The sequence below is a fragment of the Stenella coeruleoalba genome (genome assembly GCF_951394435.1).
Source record: "Stenella coeruleoalba genome assembly, chromosome: 2".
Classification (NCBI taxonomy): domain Eukaryota; kingdom Metazoa; phylum Chordata; class Mammalia; order Artiodactyla; family Delphinidae; genus Stenella; species Stenella coeruleoalba.
This window is the reverse complement of record NC_137147.1, coordinates 148,553,079-148,567,219: the sequence shown is the minus strand read 5'-3', so window position 1 is coordinate 148,567,219 and position 14,141 is coordinate 148,553,079. Positions and strand designations below refer to the sequence as shown.

Here is a 14,141-nt window from a genome sequence, read left to right as displayed (position 1 = left end):
TTTTTTTTTGCGGTACACGGGCCTCTCACTGTTGTGGCCTCTCCCGTTGCAGAGCACAGCCTCCGGACGCACAGCCCCAGCGGCCACAGCTCATGGGCCCAGCCGCTCCGTGGCATGTGGGATCTTCCCGGACCAGGGCACGAACCCGTGTCCCCTGCATCGGCAGGCGGACTCTCAACCACTGCGCCACAAGGGGAGCCCTAGAATTTGATTAAATAACTGGGTAGTATAGCCTAGCCAAGTTGGTATAATACCAACCATCCCACATACATATCCAGGAACAGGAGCCATCATGGCTTGACGGAGCCAGGAATGAAGGCATCTCTAGATCTACTAGTACCCAGACATGAATGGGACTTGGCCACCTCCTCACATCTCTTCTACTCCCAAGTAGCAAATTCGTTTTGAACATTCAGTTCAGATTTCCAAGAGAGAAAATCTATTTATTGAGGCCACTTTTTCATAGCAGGCTCTGTTAAGGCCGGTGTGGGGCCTGGTTGTTCTGGAATCAGGCAATCTCCCTGTAACCCAAGCAGTGGTTTCTCCTGTGCAAAGACCAGCCAAGGGCTCCATCTCAGAGAAGGTGGCTGTGGGCCAAGGAATTTCAGCTCGAGGAGAATGTGGACCACAGCAGGCCCCTGACTGCACACCTGCAACACACCCTCTGTCTTCACTGTTCCAACCCAGTGTATCCAAATCATCACACACAGCTGCACACAACCCACCTGCGGTCACATCTCTGTTCCATTCTTGCCCTTTGCCTCATGATGAGAAGATGCCACCATGGGCATCCTGGCCATGTTCATGGAAGGATGACTAGAGAGGGATTGACACCAGCTACACCTGGACTTTTCATCAGCAGAGCCAAAGCTTTCCTCAGAGCTTCCAGCAGCCTTCTCCTTCCACCTTCTTGGCCAGAACGACATCAGATGACCACTCCTGCTACACTGGAGGCTGCAAAATCAAATACCTAGCAAGGGGAGAGAGGAACATCATAACTGACTGAAAGCAAATATGATTCTTTAGTTGGGTCATGGCAGATTACCTTCCTTCAATCAAGATGAGCAAGAAAGAAGTGGGGAATGGGTCATTGGTGCACCTACCTATAGTATAGTCTATTTTCTGCTAATCTTTTTTTTTTTTTTTTTTTTTTGCAGTACGCGGGCCTCTCACTGTTGTGGCCTCTCCCGTTGAGGAGCACAGGCTCCGGACGCGCAGGCTCAGCGGCCATGGCTCACAGGCCCAGCCGCTCTGTGGCATGTGGGATCTTCCCGGACCGGGGCACGAACCCATGTCCCCTGCATCAGCAGGTGGACTCTCAACCACTGCGCCACCAGGGAAGCCCCCTGCTAATCTTTATAGTCCCCTGCCTCTTCTTTGATAGTTGCACCTCCCCTGGATAATCAACATCAAGCTCTTTGCCAACACTCTGTAGCCTCAGCAGTTATCATATCACCAGTGGCAGTCCTAGTTCTGTAGGATTTTATCATGTCCCTCAGTGGAAGTATCCCTTCACTGGGTAGGGAAACTTCCAGACCAGCAGTGTCCAGCTGCAGGGTGAGACTGCATTGTCAGGTGTAAGCATGAGCAACATCCCCATCTCCACCTGGAGATTCCTGGCTCTTTTCTCCTGGTTGTGGGAGAAGACAACATCATAGAAAAGAACTTTAAATTATTAATGAATTCACTGTTGCTTTTTCTCATTATCTATTTTCTCAACCAATCATTACCAAGCAAGACTTATATGATTATCTCTGAAATGGTTTTGACTTCCAAAAGGGTTCCTCACAATTGAAGGAAGATGGAGTCTCAATGATCCAGTGGGAAGATGCCCAGGAGTTAGGAGACTTTTGTGCTAAGCCTAGCTCTGCAGCTAGCTAACCAGCTGTGCAATTTTAGAGAAAATACCCCCCCTCTCAGGACCACAGTTGTACACTCGGTAAGATCAGCAGATTGGACTAGAAAAATAGCTAAGGCCGCTTCCAGCTTCCAACATTTTCTACTAATTCATTAGGATCTTGGGATTCTAAACTCCTAGGATCTGATTACTTTCGGGTTAAACTTTCTTGCTCTTCTTAATTGGCCTTTATTTTACACACTGAAGATAGACATCTTCTCATTTCCCCTAAAGGGAATGGGCTTTCTCTCTGGATTAACTACCTAGAATGTTGCACTAGCACGTAAAAAGCCTCCCAGTGATCATGGGTCATACTGTATTATTTGCAACTTCTATTTTCAAAAATAAGAAAAAAGAAAGGAAGAAGTACAGTTCAGAAATCTTAAATCTCCCCAAAAGAAAAAGAAAGCCAATCGAAACTGTCTGGATATTATTGGGGCCTTTCACCTAGGCTAACTGGCAATGCATCAAAAGTATCACAAGGTTCTAACAGAATTCATGAATGCCAAAGTTCATTTATTCACACACGGTGCAAAAATGATGATGTACCATGGCAAAATAAATCTTCATTTAAAAAATAAATGTCAAGGCTGTTTGAAGAATTTTTTAAAAAATTAATTGTTTGGGTTTTTATGCCTCTCCTTCTTACCCATGAATGATTACTTGGTATGCTACAAAGAGCACAGAGCTGGGAATCAGTTATCAAAAGCCTTGGGCTGCATTAATTGTGATCCTAACCAAGTCTTTTTACACTATTTAGCTTTAAAATAGAAATTATAATAATTAACACTAAGGGCTTTGGAGAGAATAAATCACACCAGAAGAAATGCAGTAACATATGCCAACGTTTTCATAAACCATAAAATAATATAATTTTTAAAAACTCCTTATGAGCTAACATAGAAATGATGAAAAAAAGAATAGTTTGCAAAATACACGATATGTGAATAATTTTGTTTGAAGTTCAAAAGATCCTCTACATCTGAGTTTTTTAAAGATATATTTGCCAAAATTCAAAGCAGCTGAACTCACATAAATACACACACACACTTTTTTTTTTTAAATAAATTTATTTATTTATTTTTGGCTGCCTTGGGTCTTCGTTGCTGCTTACAGGCTTTCTCCAGTTGCGGCGAGCGGGGGCTACTCTGTTGTGGTGCGCAGGCTTCTCACTGCGGTGGCTCCTCTTGTTGTGGAGCACGGGCTCTAGGCGCGCGGGCTCAGTAGTTGTGGCTTGTGGGCTCTAGAGCACAGGCTCAGTAGTTGTGGCGCACGGGCTTAGTTGCTCCGTGGCATGTGGGATCTTCCCGCACCAGGGCTGGAACCCCTGCATTGGTAGGAGGATTCTTAACCACTGCGCCACCAGGGAAGCCCATCACACACACACTTTTTTTGTAGGATTTTAGAAATTTGTTCTCATTTATTCAGAAAATAAGGAAAAACAAATTATTTTCATTACCTTAATTGCAGTTATTGTTTTACAGTTGTACATATATGTCAAAACATCAAACTGCACACTTAAAATATGTGCAGTTTATTATGTATCAATTATACCTTAATAAAACTGTAAAAATATGTCAATTCTAAAAGGTCATTTAACATGGAGGATTATATCCTGGTTGACTCACTCTTTTGGCTTCCTTCTCCTGCATGTTCCTTCATTCCTAGAAATTTTCTGAGGGAACATCCCTAGCATTGAGCTACTTCCAGTTGGAGTTGACCTAGGGCCAAGACTTCACCACCATCTCTGGCAGTCATGAGGGAGAAAATGAGGACTGGGACTCTGGAAGAACTTCTGTTCCTGGCAGGAGCTCAGCTGTGACCTAGCAGGAGGGGGTAGAACCAGCCACTGCCCACTTCTGAAATTCCTCACCCAAATGCTCAGCTTGTCTTTCTCTGGGAATTCAACACCAAAGGGCAGGCTGTCAGCACATTCCCCAGGGAAATAAACAGATGGGGGCAGGGTGGAGGGGAGTGTTAGCAGGGCCTGAGTTGAGTCTGATGTAAAAGCAAGAAAAATCTTTGCAGCACTATTTACAATAGTCAGGACATGGAAGCAACCTCAATGTCCATCAACAGAGGATAAAGAAGATGCGGCACATATATACAATGGAATATTACTCAGCCATAAAAAAGAACGAAATAACGCCATTTGCAGCAACATGGATGGATGGACATAGAGATCGCCATATTGAGTGAAGTAAGTCAGACAGAGAAAGACAAATATCATATGATGTCGCTTATATGTGGAATCTAAAAAAAAAGGGTACAAATGAACTTATCTACAAAACGGAAATAGAGTTACAGATGTAGAAAACAAAATTACTGTTACCAGGGGGCAAGGTTGGGGGAGGGATAAATTGGGAGATTGGGATTGACAATATACACACTACTATGTGTAAAACCGATAACTAATAAGGACCTACTGCATAGCACAGGGAACTCCACTCAATTCTCCGTAATGGCCTGTATGGGAAAAGAATCTAAAAAGAGTGGATATGTGTATTTGTCTAACTGATTCACTTTGCTGTACACCTGAAACTAACACAATATTGTAAATCAACTACACTGCAATAAAAATTTTTTAAAAAAGAAAAGTCTGGTTGTCTTGAAACAACCAACCCCTGCCTCCCAGCATCCTTCCCCTTGTCCTGATGTTTAGCTGCAGGGCACATGCTGGGAGGCCAAACCCAGGAACAGATTTTACTGAAAGCCATTTTCATCCAGCACAGAGATCTCTAAATGGAAAGACTATTTTAGACCTAATAGAGGAAGAGATGAGGTAGGACATTTGCAAGAGGACAGGAAGTTTAGGCAGGGACAATAAAGAGAAGCTACTCTGCCCATGTTGAGTTCTTTCCCACCAGCAGCAGTTAATGATTAATTCCTGCGCTTCAAGGTTTTGACTTTTATACAAAGTAAACTCTTCTAGGAGCACAATGCTCAGATAATATTTTTATTCTCAGATAGGTTTGATAAAGATCAGAAAGCCCTAGCAGTGGTTCTCAGGATTATCTACCCATTGAAATCACCTGATTACCTGAAAACTGGGTCACTGATACCCGGTCTCACCTCCACAGATTCTTATTTAGTTGGTCTGGGCTGCAGTCTTGGGTACAGGGATTATTTTTAAGTCCCCCAGGTGATCCCAGTGCCCAGCCAAGGCTGAAAGCCACCTCCCTGGGCAGTGTACCCACACTGGCTGATAATCCCCTAAATCTCCCCAGGAGCAATGGTGAACGTAAAGATGTGAGGACCCTTCTCAGACCCCCTGTTCAGGATCTCTGGTGGTTTATCACGCAGCCATTTGTTTGCCTGGTGTTAAGGCCTCCCAGAAAGTACTTACATCCGCTGCTGGCCACTCTCACCTCACTGGCAGGTTAAGGCCGAAAGCAGTGCCTCTCGATGTGCATTCGCATCACCCAAGGATCTTGTTAAATGCAGATTCTGATCCATAGGGAAGAGGTCTGAAATTCCACATTCCTAACTAGCTCCCACCTGATGCCCAAGCTGCCCGTCTGTGGACCACATTTTAAGGAGCAAGAGCCTAGAGTCATGGTTTTCAACTAAAAATACTGATGTCTGGGAAATTCGGATTCAATTGGTCTGGGGTACAGCCTGGGCACTGGGATTGTTTTGCAAGTTCCCCAGGTGCTTCTCAGGTGAAGCCAAGGTTGAGAACTACAAATAAGTAAAAACAAAAGGCTATTTTAAAGGGATATCAGCTTTAGGATTTTGGCAAAGTAATGCTTTACATTTACAACAGGAACAAAAAAGGTTAAAATAAAAGTATATATAATTTCTCTGTAGGAATGATCTTGAGGAAGAGCCTTTCGTTTGTTGAAGGGATGGTAAAAATGCAGAAGCTAGAGGTCAAAAGAGAACTCTTTCTACATAAAAAGGAGCATGGAGTTGTGAGGAAAAATGATCCTGGCACTGGACAACACCTGGAGAGAGAGAAAAGGTAGCTGCTGTGAGGATGGAACTTGGGTAAGAGAGAGAAATGTCTACAGAGAATTTTAAGGAAGTTTTACTGTGTGTACGCCGAGTATCCTCCTTCCTCAGTATCCTCGAGAAACCTTGAGCAAACACCTAGTCCAAATATTATTTGGACTCCAATCTGTGGTGGGTTTTGTTTGGTATTTGCCTGAATCACTATACCTAATGGGGTCTCATACCACACCTATATGGAAAGTACTCTTACTACCTGTATATCACAGATGAGGAAACTGAGGCTTGGAGAAGGTAAATAATTTGCCCCAAGTCTTTTAGCTGCCAGCAGGGCCAGAGCTGAGACCTGTCATTGAGTGAATCAACCACAGAACCCAGACCTCAGGATTGATCTGCATGAGAAGAGAAAAGGCTCCAAGGCAGAGAAAATACGGAGATGAATGCAGGAATAATGATTCTGCTGAAGGTGGAAAGTCTGCCAGCTCAGCACTGGCCTGTCACTCAGACCACACTCCAGGCCTGAACCCTAGGGAAAGAGAAGGGGTGGGGAGAGAAGAGGATGGGAGAAAAAAGTGAGAGAGCTTTTTCTTCAGGGACCTCTGGGCAAAGGTGGGTTCACAAGATAGCCTGCCTTGAGATCCAAATAACAATGAAACACAAAGGTAGGCCAGGGAGTCTCCCCACTTTGGCAGGAAGCACAGCTTCAAGAGCTCTGTGGAACACTGCATTCATTCAGCAAAACATTTATTGAGCACCTACTGTATGCCCAGCATTGAGGATTCAGTGAGGAGCAATCCTAGTGCTTGAACGAGGGCACTCCTCTCAAGATGGGACACTCACTCATTCCTGTGTCCAGTTTACCGAGGGCAGAGGTGCCCTGTAGGTTGTTCTGGCTACCCTCACTTCTTGAACTTCACTCATTTCACCAGAAAAAATTATTTCTAAACTTCCTTATGCTTCAAGCTTTCTGGAAGCCAAAGACAAGAAGAAAGTGTCCATAAGATTCAAATAACTGCCCAGGGGCTCGGAAGAAGTGTCTCTCTTGCTCCTTTAGGAATGCACATAGTGTAATATAATCCACAAATCAATAACAGCCTTATTACAAGAGTTTCAAGGGTCATTTCTTCAATTGCTCCTCAATATAAGTTTGCGTATCATGCCAAAGAGCAATTCAGCAGAACAATTCCACAGAGGCCCATTCAGCAAGGGCATGCCCAGTGGGGTGGCTTCTTCCAGGAAGTTGTTAAAGTAATAATTCTTAAATTTGTTGGTGGGTAGGGTGTGGAAATTCCCTTCAAGAGTCTGAAGAAAGTTATGTTATATCTTCCTGGGAGGAAATGGACAGTTCACACAAACACACAGAATGCTGCCTGAGATTCCCATTCCCAGAGCCCTGACCCCAGTCACAGACCTGTTAGAATTTGTGGAAGCCAAAGGAGAATGCCTAAACCAGAGAAATGGGCCGTCCTTCACAAATGTTACTTTCAGCTGGGCTTTGGAGGAGAACAAGGCAGCCATGAGTTTGAGGTTAGGTTCTCGGCAAGAAGCTGAAGCAGCTGCTACTCTGCAGTGTCAAGAACACAGGGGACGCCTCTTACTCCTCAGGCTCATCTAATTTCTGAAATTAGAAACCCCACCTCCTAGCTTACCTCAGGTCAGCTGGCTTCGAAGAGACATCATCTTAAATAACCTACACTAAGATATACATGACTAACTAGCCCCAAGCCCTTCCAGGGACATTTCCATTTCAAAAAGTGGTTAATTGTTTATCCAAATGATGACATTCAAAACAAGTGACAAAGGAAAATAAATAATTTGAGAGGGAAAAGACAAAGGAAATCATTAGTGAGCACCCACTACATGTCAGGCACTGCATGTATTCATGTGATTTTCTCAAATGAGAGATGAGCTGGGTATTGTCCACTTTTTACTGAGAAGGAACACCAATGCCCAAAAGACAAAATAACTAACTTAATGTCATAGAGCAGGATTCTCAACTTGCATGCACCCTGGAATCACCTGGGGAGCTTCAAAGATACTGGGTTTCCCCCCAGAAATTATGGCCTGGGCTTTGGCATTTTTTAAAAGATCCTCTGGGTCTACTATGCAGACAGTTTGGGGACCACTGTCAGAGGGTGGGTAGTGGAGATGTTAATTGGCCCAGTTTTTTCTTACTCTCAGGCAGTTATTCCACTGGGACACATTCGTGTGGTCACCCCAGTTGTATAAACTTTGAACTAGTTTTATATCGGTTGGTATCCAGCTGCTGACTCAAGCCCCTGTCCTCCCCCATGACTCCCCTCCTTGCCCTGGCTCACTCGTTCCTCTCCCCCAGAGTTGGAAGGAAGGCTCTGACTGGCCCTGCCTGTGCTAGAAATGTTGCTAAATATCTTGACAATCACTCCTGGCAGTTTCAATGCTCATTTCCCTTTCATAATACCTTAGTACATGTGGGCAAAGTCAGAAAGACAGTTTTGAGCCAACAGCTTTCCTGACATAAGTTACACAAAGCTGAAAGCCCCAACCCTACCTGTTCACATACTGACACTAACTGGAAATGCCTACAGCTAATTGGGACCTTTGCTCAGGTTTTGCAAGAGACGGCTCAGGACATTGAGGTTTTGTTCCCAAATGTACCAAGTCTATAGTCAGGTCGACTCCTTGAGTTGTCCAGAGAATGAGAGATACTAAGTAAGAAAAAGAAGAAAAAAGACTCAGGAAATTATCTCCTACTTCCCAGCCAACTCCATTTTCCTATAAGATGATCAGCAGGCCAAACAAGTCTGAGATTTGAGCAAGAAATTCCTGTCCTCTTTGGGGCAAAGAGCAGGGGATCATTGACCAGAGAAAACCACATTAAATGGGACAATCAGGCAACATACAAGAACAAACTGGAAGCATCTGGCCTCTACATATCTGGTCAGAGATAATAAATACAGAAAATGAAAACAATATATTTTACAATTAGTTCATTCTCTTTCATAATTAACTGCAGAAGAATATAAGTAGTGATAAAGGTCCTTACCTTACCCAGGGCACCTCATCTCTCTATGCATCCCCAGCTTTATTGCATGTAGAAAGTGGGGCCCTTCTTTATTCATTTCACAAACGGGTTGAGGAGATACTATTTGCCAGGAACTCTGCTAGGAGCGAGGGTGGAATGCAAGCCTGAGTAAGACACCGTGTTGGCTCTCAGAAGCCCACAACCTGGGAGACAGACATGCAAACAAATAATTATAATGCACTCTGGGAAAAGCTGTAACCAACACCTGTGCAAGGGGCATGGGAGCTCAGTGCAAGGAGTAATTAGCTTGCTGCCAGGTTAGGAAAGACCTCATGGGGAGGCAGTAGCTGAAAAGATATTACCGATGGGTATTATAGTACAGATGATTCCTACTGTTTATTCCAACTCTGTCTTTAGATTCTGTAAAAGAAGAGAAAGCACAGTGAAGACACACTGGGAGCAGCCCTGGATCAAGCATGGATATTTCTTAAAGGCTCAGACCAAGGGTTGGAGACTCCTTATGCATCACCGAGACCCGAAAGAGTGACCTGTTAATATCTGCTGGGTCTTAAAAAGTATCATACTAAGTAAGATATGGCTTGGAAGTTATGTCATGACATTAAAGAATTGGTCTTCAGGGAGAAAATGGTGAACCCCTTTTCTATGAATCATGCATTTCCCAGAAGCCTCTGATTCCCTGAAACTTCCCTCGGGTATTCCCAGATGCACTAATGAGCTCTTTCAAATGGCATCATTTTTTTATCATGTTTATCATGTTTGCCTTAGAGTTCCAGTAAGAAAAACTGGGTTTACAGTGAAGATTCACATTAAAGGTTTGGTTGGATTTCATTTCTTCACTTCCCACTGCTTCTTTCACGGGCTTCCTTGGAATGGAGATTGAAAATAAAATTGAAAAGGAAACCCCTGATATTCCTAAACAGAGGCTTTGGGGGAAAACACCTGACAACTTTGGTTTGGAGTCAAAATTGCATATTCAGTATGATCTCAGCTATATAAACTTCACACACACACACACAAAAGGCCATAGATAATTTCAAAAGTTTTAATAGATTATCTTTGGCTGGAGTGATTTTGGGTGATGGTTACTGTCTTTCTTTATATGTTTTTAAGGTACATACACTAAAAGGCACACAACTTAACCATACAAATTTGACAATGACTATACCCACACATATCACACTCCTATTACACCATAGAACATCTCCATCTTTCTAGAAAGTTCCCTTGCGACCCTGTCTAGTCACATCCTTCCTGCAAGAGGCAATCTCTATTTTTCTTTTTCTCCTCCTTAGGTACGTTTTGCCTGTTCTAGAACCTCATATAAATGGACTCATAAAGTACACTCTTCTGTGTCTGGCTTCTTTTGCTCAGCATTATGTCTGTGAGTTTTATACTTATTTTAATTTTCTAAATTTTACGTGTTGCCCTATTCCAAGAATTAAACAAAAAAAAAATCATCTTATAAAAGCAGGCTCTCATTCTTTGTCCGCCCACGTTTGGTCTGCGTTCACTCATGCGAAGCTCCATCTTTCTTCCCTAAAGAAAAACCCTCTTTCAAGGTCCACTGTCTGGAAGCTGAAGGGAGGGCAGGGCAGGGGAGAAATTTATTCTAAAAGTAACCCTAAGAGTAGACTTTGGTAGAGGGAAAAGAAATGGATTCATCAATTCTGACTCCCCTCACTCCCATCCAACCACCACTGCAGGGAGGGGCTTCTCTCATAAATTTAGTTGGTGTGTTTATTTCTTTATTCACTGAGCATCTATACAACTGGGATCTAGAGATAAAGATAAAGGGTAAGGTTCTCAAAGGAGCTTACACTCTATTTATAGACATGTACATTGATTTTTAATAATTAATTAATTAATTAATTTTTGGCTGCATTGGGTCTTCGTTGCTGCGTGCGAGCTTCTCATTGTGGTGGCTTCTCTTGTTGTGGAGCATGGCCTCTAGAGCACAGGCTCAGTAGTTGTGGTGCACGGGCTTAGTTGCTCCGTGGCTTGTAGGATCTTCCCCGACCAGGGCTTGAACCCGTGTCCCCTGCATTGGCAGGCGGATTCTTAACCACTGTGCCACCAGGGAAGCCCATGTACATTGATTTTACTTTTTAAAAATCTTCAACAAAGCATAGGGCAATGCAGAATATGGAAGTATCACATTTTGGCCGCTAGATTGGAATCTGGCATTAGGTGTGAAGGGCCACAGTAAATTCGGTGCCTGAACTTGAACTCAGCGAGTCCTCACAGGTCCAGGGTAGGAGAGTCTGATGAAGAGCCAGGTGTTTGGGGCATTCTCTTCGACCAGCTGCTTGAGACCACCCTGTGGGCATCCATGGCTTCAAGGCAGCACCGTCTGTGACGGGGTACAAAGGTGTTTGCTACATTGTACTGAGGACAGTGAGTCCAAGAGAAGACAAATGGCTGAGTGAAAGTTTCGTGGGGGAAAAAAGCTCTTCACAGGAAGTCAAGACACCTGGGTTCTGTCTCAGCTTTGTCACTCTATCACCAAGACAGAAAACCTGCTCAGCCTCTTGGCCTCAGTTTCCTCACCTGTAACATCAGAGAATGGGTGATGTCATCTCTGAGTTCCTCCTCAGATTTCCCCAGGACTTGTGTGAACTGTCACTCCAGGGGCCTCCCTGGCCCTCACTGAGCCTCTCAGAATCTGGGGGTGATTAATGTAGCTTCCCAGAGAAGGCAATGAATGCCATGGCTGGGAGAAAAGCCTTTCCTGTCCCTGCTGGAAAGTAGTACGTTGTTAGTCTGGTTTACAACCTTCATCCATCTTCCTGAACGTGGCCAGCTTGGGGTCACTGACAAGGCTGAGGGAATATCACTGGGGTAATACCACCCCGGGTCCTCCTGCAGGCGCCTCCTGACGACTCCTTATTTAGTTCACTTTCTTCCATAAACTTGCCAAGTATTTATTGAGACCCTCCTGGCCAGTACCTTAGAGTCTAGTTGCAGACAAAGACATTGTTATGGGTTGGATTGTGCCCCACCCCCAAATTCGTAAGTTGAAGTCTCACTCCCAATATTCAGAATGTGACCGTTTTTGGAAACAGGGTTGTAGCAGATGTAATTAGCTAAGATGAGGTCATTAAGGTGGGCCCTAGTCAACATGACAGGTGGCTTTATATAAAAAGGATTAATTTGGATGCAGACAGGTACACAGAGAGAACACCATGTGGAGATGCAGGGAGAAGGGAGCCAACTACAAGCCAAGGAGGGGCCTGGAACAAATTCTTCCTCAGAGCCCTCAGAGGGAACCAATCCTGCTGACGTTGTGATTTGGGGCTTCTAGCCTTCAAGACTGTGAGACAATAAATTTCTGTGGTACTCTGTTATGGCAACCCTAGGAAACAAATAAAACATGTGTACTCGAGACTGTCAAGCACAAGGCAAGGCCAAGGCCTAGCTGAGGATGTGGCTGGTAAGAAAACAACTAACCCTTTTAAAATTCAGACAGGTTATTACTTACACAGACAGTGTAAGGAAGGGCAGCCAAAGGTGCCAGCTCCCTGTGGCCCAAGCGCAGGGTGACACCAAAACGAAGGGGGGAACAGAAGCCTGAAACCTGAATGCTGGGGCACATGCTGAGGAGGAGCCTCATGCCTCCTAGAACCTGGGAGGAGATGAGAAGTGTCTCATGACAGCCTCCTTGGAAAGAGGGGAGCAAGTGAGAAGTGCCCTTGTGGCAGCTCCTCAAAGAGTCCTGCCCTCTCCTGCACTGAAAGGATCACAAGGCATTCCACCCAGACTCACATCCACTGTGGGTGTAGCACTGCCTGCATGGCCTCTGTGGCTACATGCAGGGTCACCAGGGTGCCCCCCAGAGCTCTTCTCCTATAGCAACACTTAATAGGAGCAGACAGTGAGGTGTCAAGGAGAGGAGCACAGTCCCTGAGCTGCACAGAAGCTCAATAGAGGGAGGTCAGTGGGACTGGGGGGTGAAGGACTTGACAGATGGAGCTTCGCATGAGTGAACGCAGACCAAACGTGGGCGGACAAAGAATGAGAGCCCTGCTTTTATAAGATGATTTTTTTTTTTTAATTCTTGGAATAGGGCAACACGTAAAATTTAGAAAATTAAAATAAGTATAAAACTCACAGACATAATGCTGAGCAAAAGAAGCCAGACACAGAAGAGTGTACTTTATGAGTCCATTTATATGAGGTTCTAGAACAGGCAAAACGTACCTAAGGAGGAGAAAAAGAAAAATAGAGATTGCCTCTTGCAGGAAGGATGTGACTAGACAGGGTCGCAAGGGAACTTTCTAGAAAGATGGAGATGTTCTATGGTGTAATAAGAGTGTGATATGTGTGGGTACAGTCATTGTCAAATTTGTATGGTTAAGTTGTGTGCCTTTTAGTGTATGTACCTTAAAAACATATAAAGAAAGACAATAACCATCACCCAAAATCACTCCAGCCAAAGATAATCTATTAAAACTTGAAATTATCTATGGCCTTTTGTGTGTGTGTGTGCGAAGTTTATATAGCTGAGATCATACTGAATATGCAATTTTGAGTTTTTTCAAGTTTATGTTTAAAAATATCTTCCCATAACATTAAAAAATGTTAGTCAATATCATTTTTAAGTAACTGCCTGGGACTGTATTGTTTGAATGTACTGTAATCTGAACACTATTCCATAGCACTGGGAATTGAGGTTGGTTTGTTAATAATAAATAACACTGTGATTAACATCTGTGTGCATATATTGTAGTCTGCATTTCTGATTATTTCTCTAGAAGATTTCCAGTAGAGGAATTACTGGGTAAAGAATATGAATATTTTAAAGCTTTTCAAAGCCTATTGCCTGAACAGTGTGGGAGCAGTGCTTTTCTCCCCACACTCTCACCAGCCTTGAGTAGTGTCACAGCATTAATCTTGCATGATGCAGCTGGGGGCAAAAAGTATTTTATTGTTGTGTTTGCATTTCTGTGATTACTGTTAAAGCCGAACATTTCCCCATACATTTATTGAGCTATTTTTATTTCCTTATCTGTGAACTGTTCATGTCCCTTACCCACTTTCCTATATTGATGTTTTAGTAGTTGTTTTTTTAACCAAAGTAGAAACTTTTTAAAGATTGAGGCTATTAACCTCTCTACCACATTTGTGAAAAATACTTATTCCTAGTTGGCGTTTAATTTTAGGTTTTTGTTTTTTTAACTTGCATCTTGTCAGAATCCTTTCCTTTGCCTTCTTTGTCAGTGCTCCTGGTAACACTAAGTGGGGCCCCCACGTGAGCTATGGCCTGGAATC

At 43.7% G+C, this 14,141-nt stretch overlaps 1 long non-coding RNA gene across 2 annotated transcripts in view; it reads right to left on the bottom strand.

Moving 5' to 3' along the window:
• Positions 1–14,141, bottom strand: part of LOC307181576 — a 98,966-nt gene that overhangs the window by 8,329 nt on the left and 76,496 nt on the right. Inside the window, exons 6-7 of one of the 2 annotated variants that reach the window (XR_013826954.1) lie at positions 8,874–9,055; positions 726–970 (exon numbers count right to left, since the gene is read on the bottom strand). This is a non-coding gene — a long non-coding RNA (uncharacterized lncRNA). Of the gene's footprint in view, positions 1–455; positions 971–8,873; positions 9,056–14,141 lie in introns of those variants that run through there. The other variant, XR_013826955.1, reaches the window with a different exon arrangement.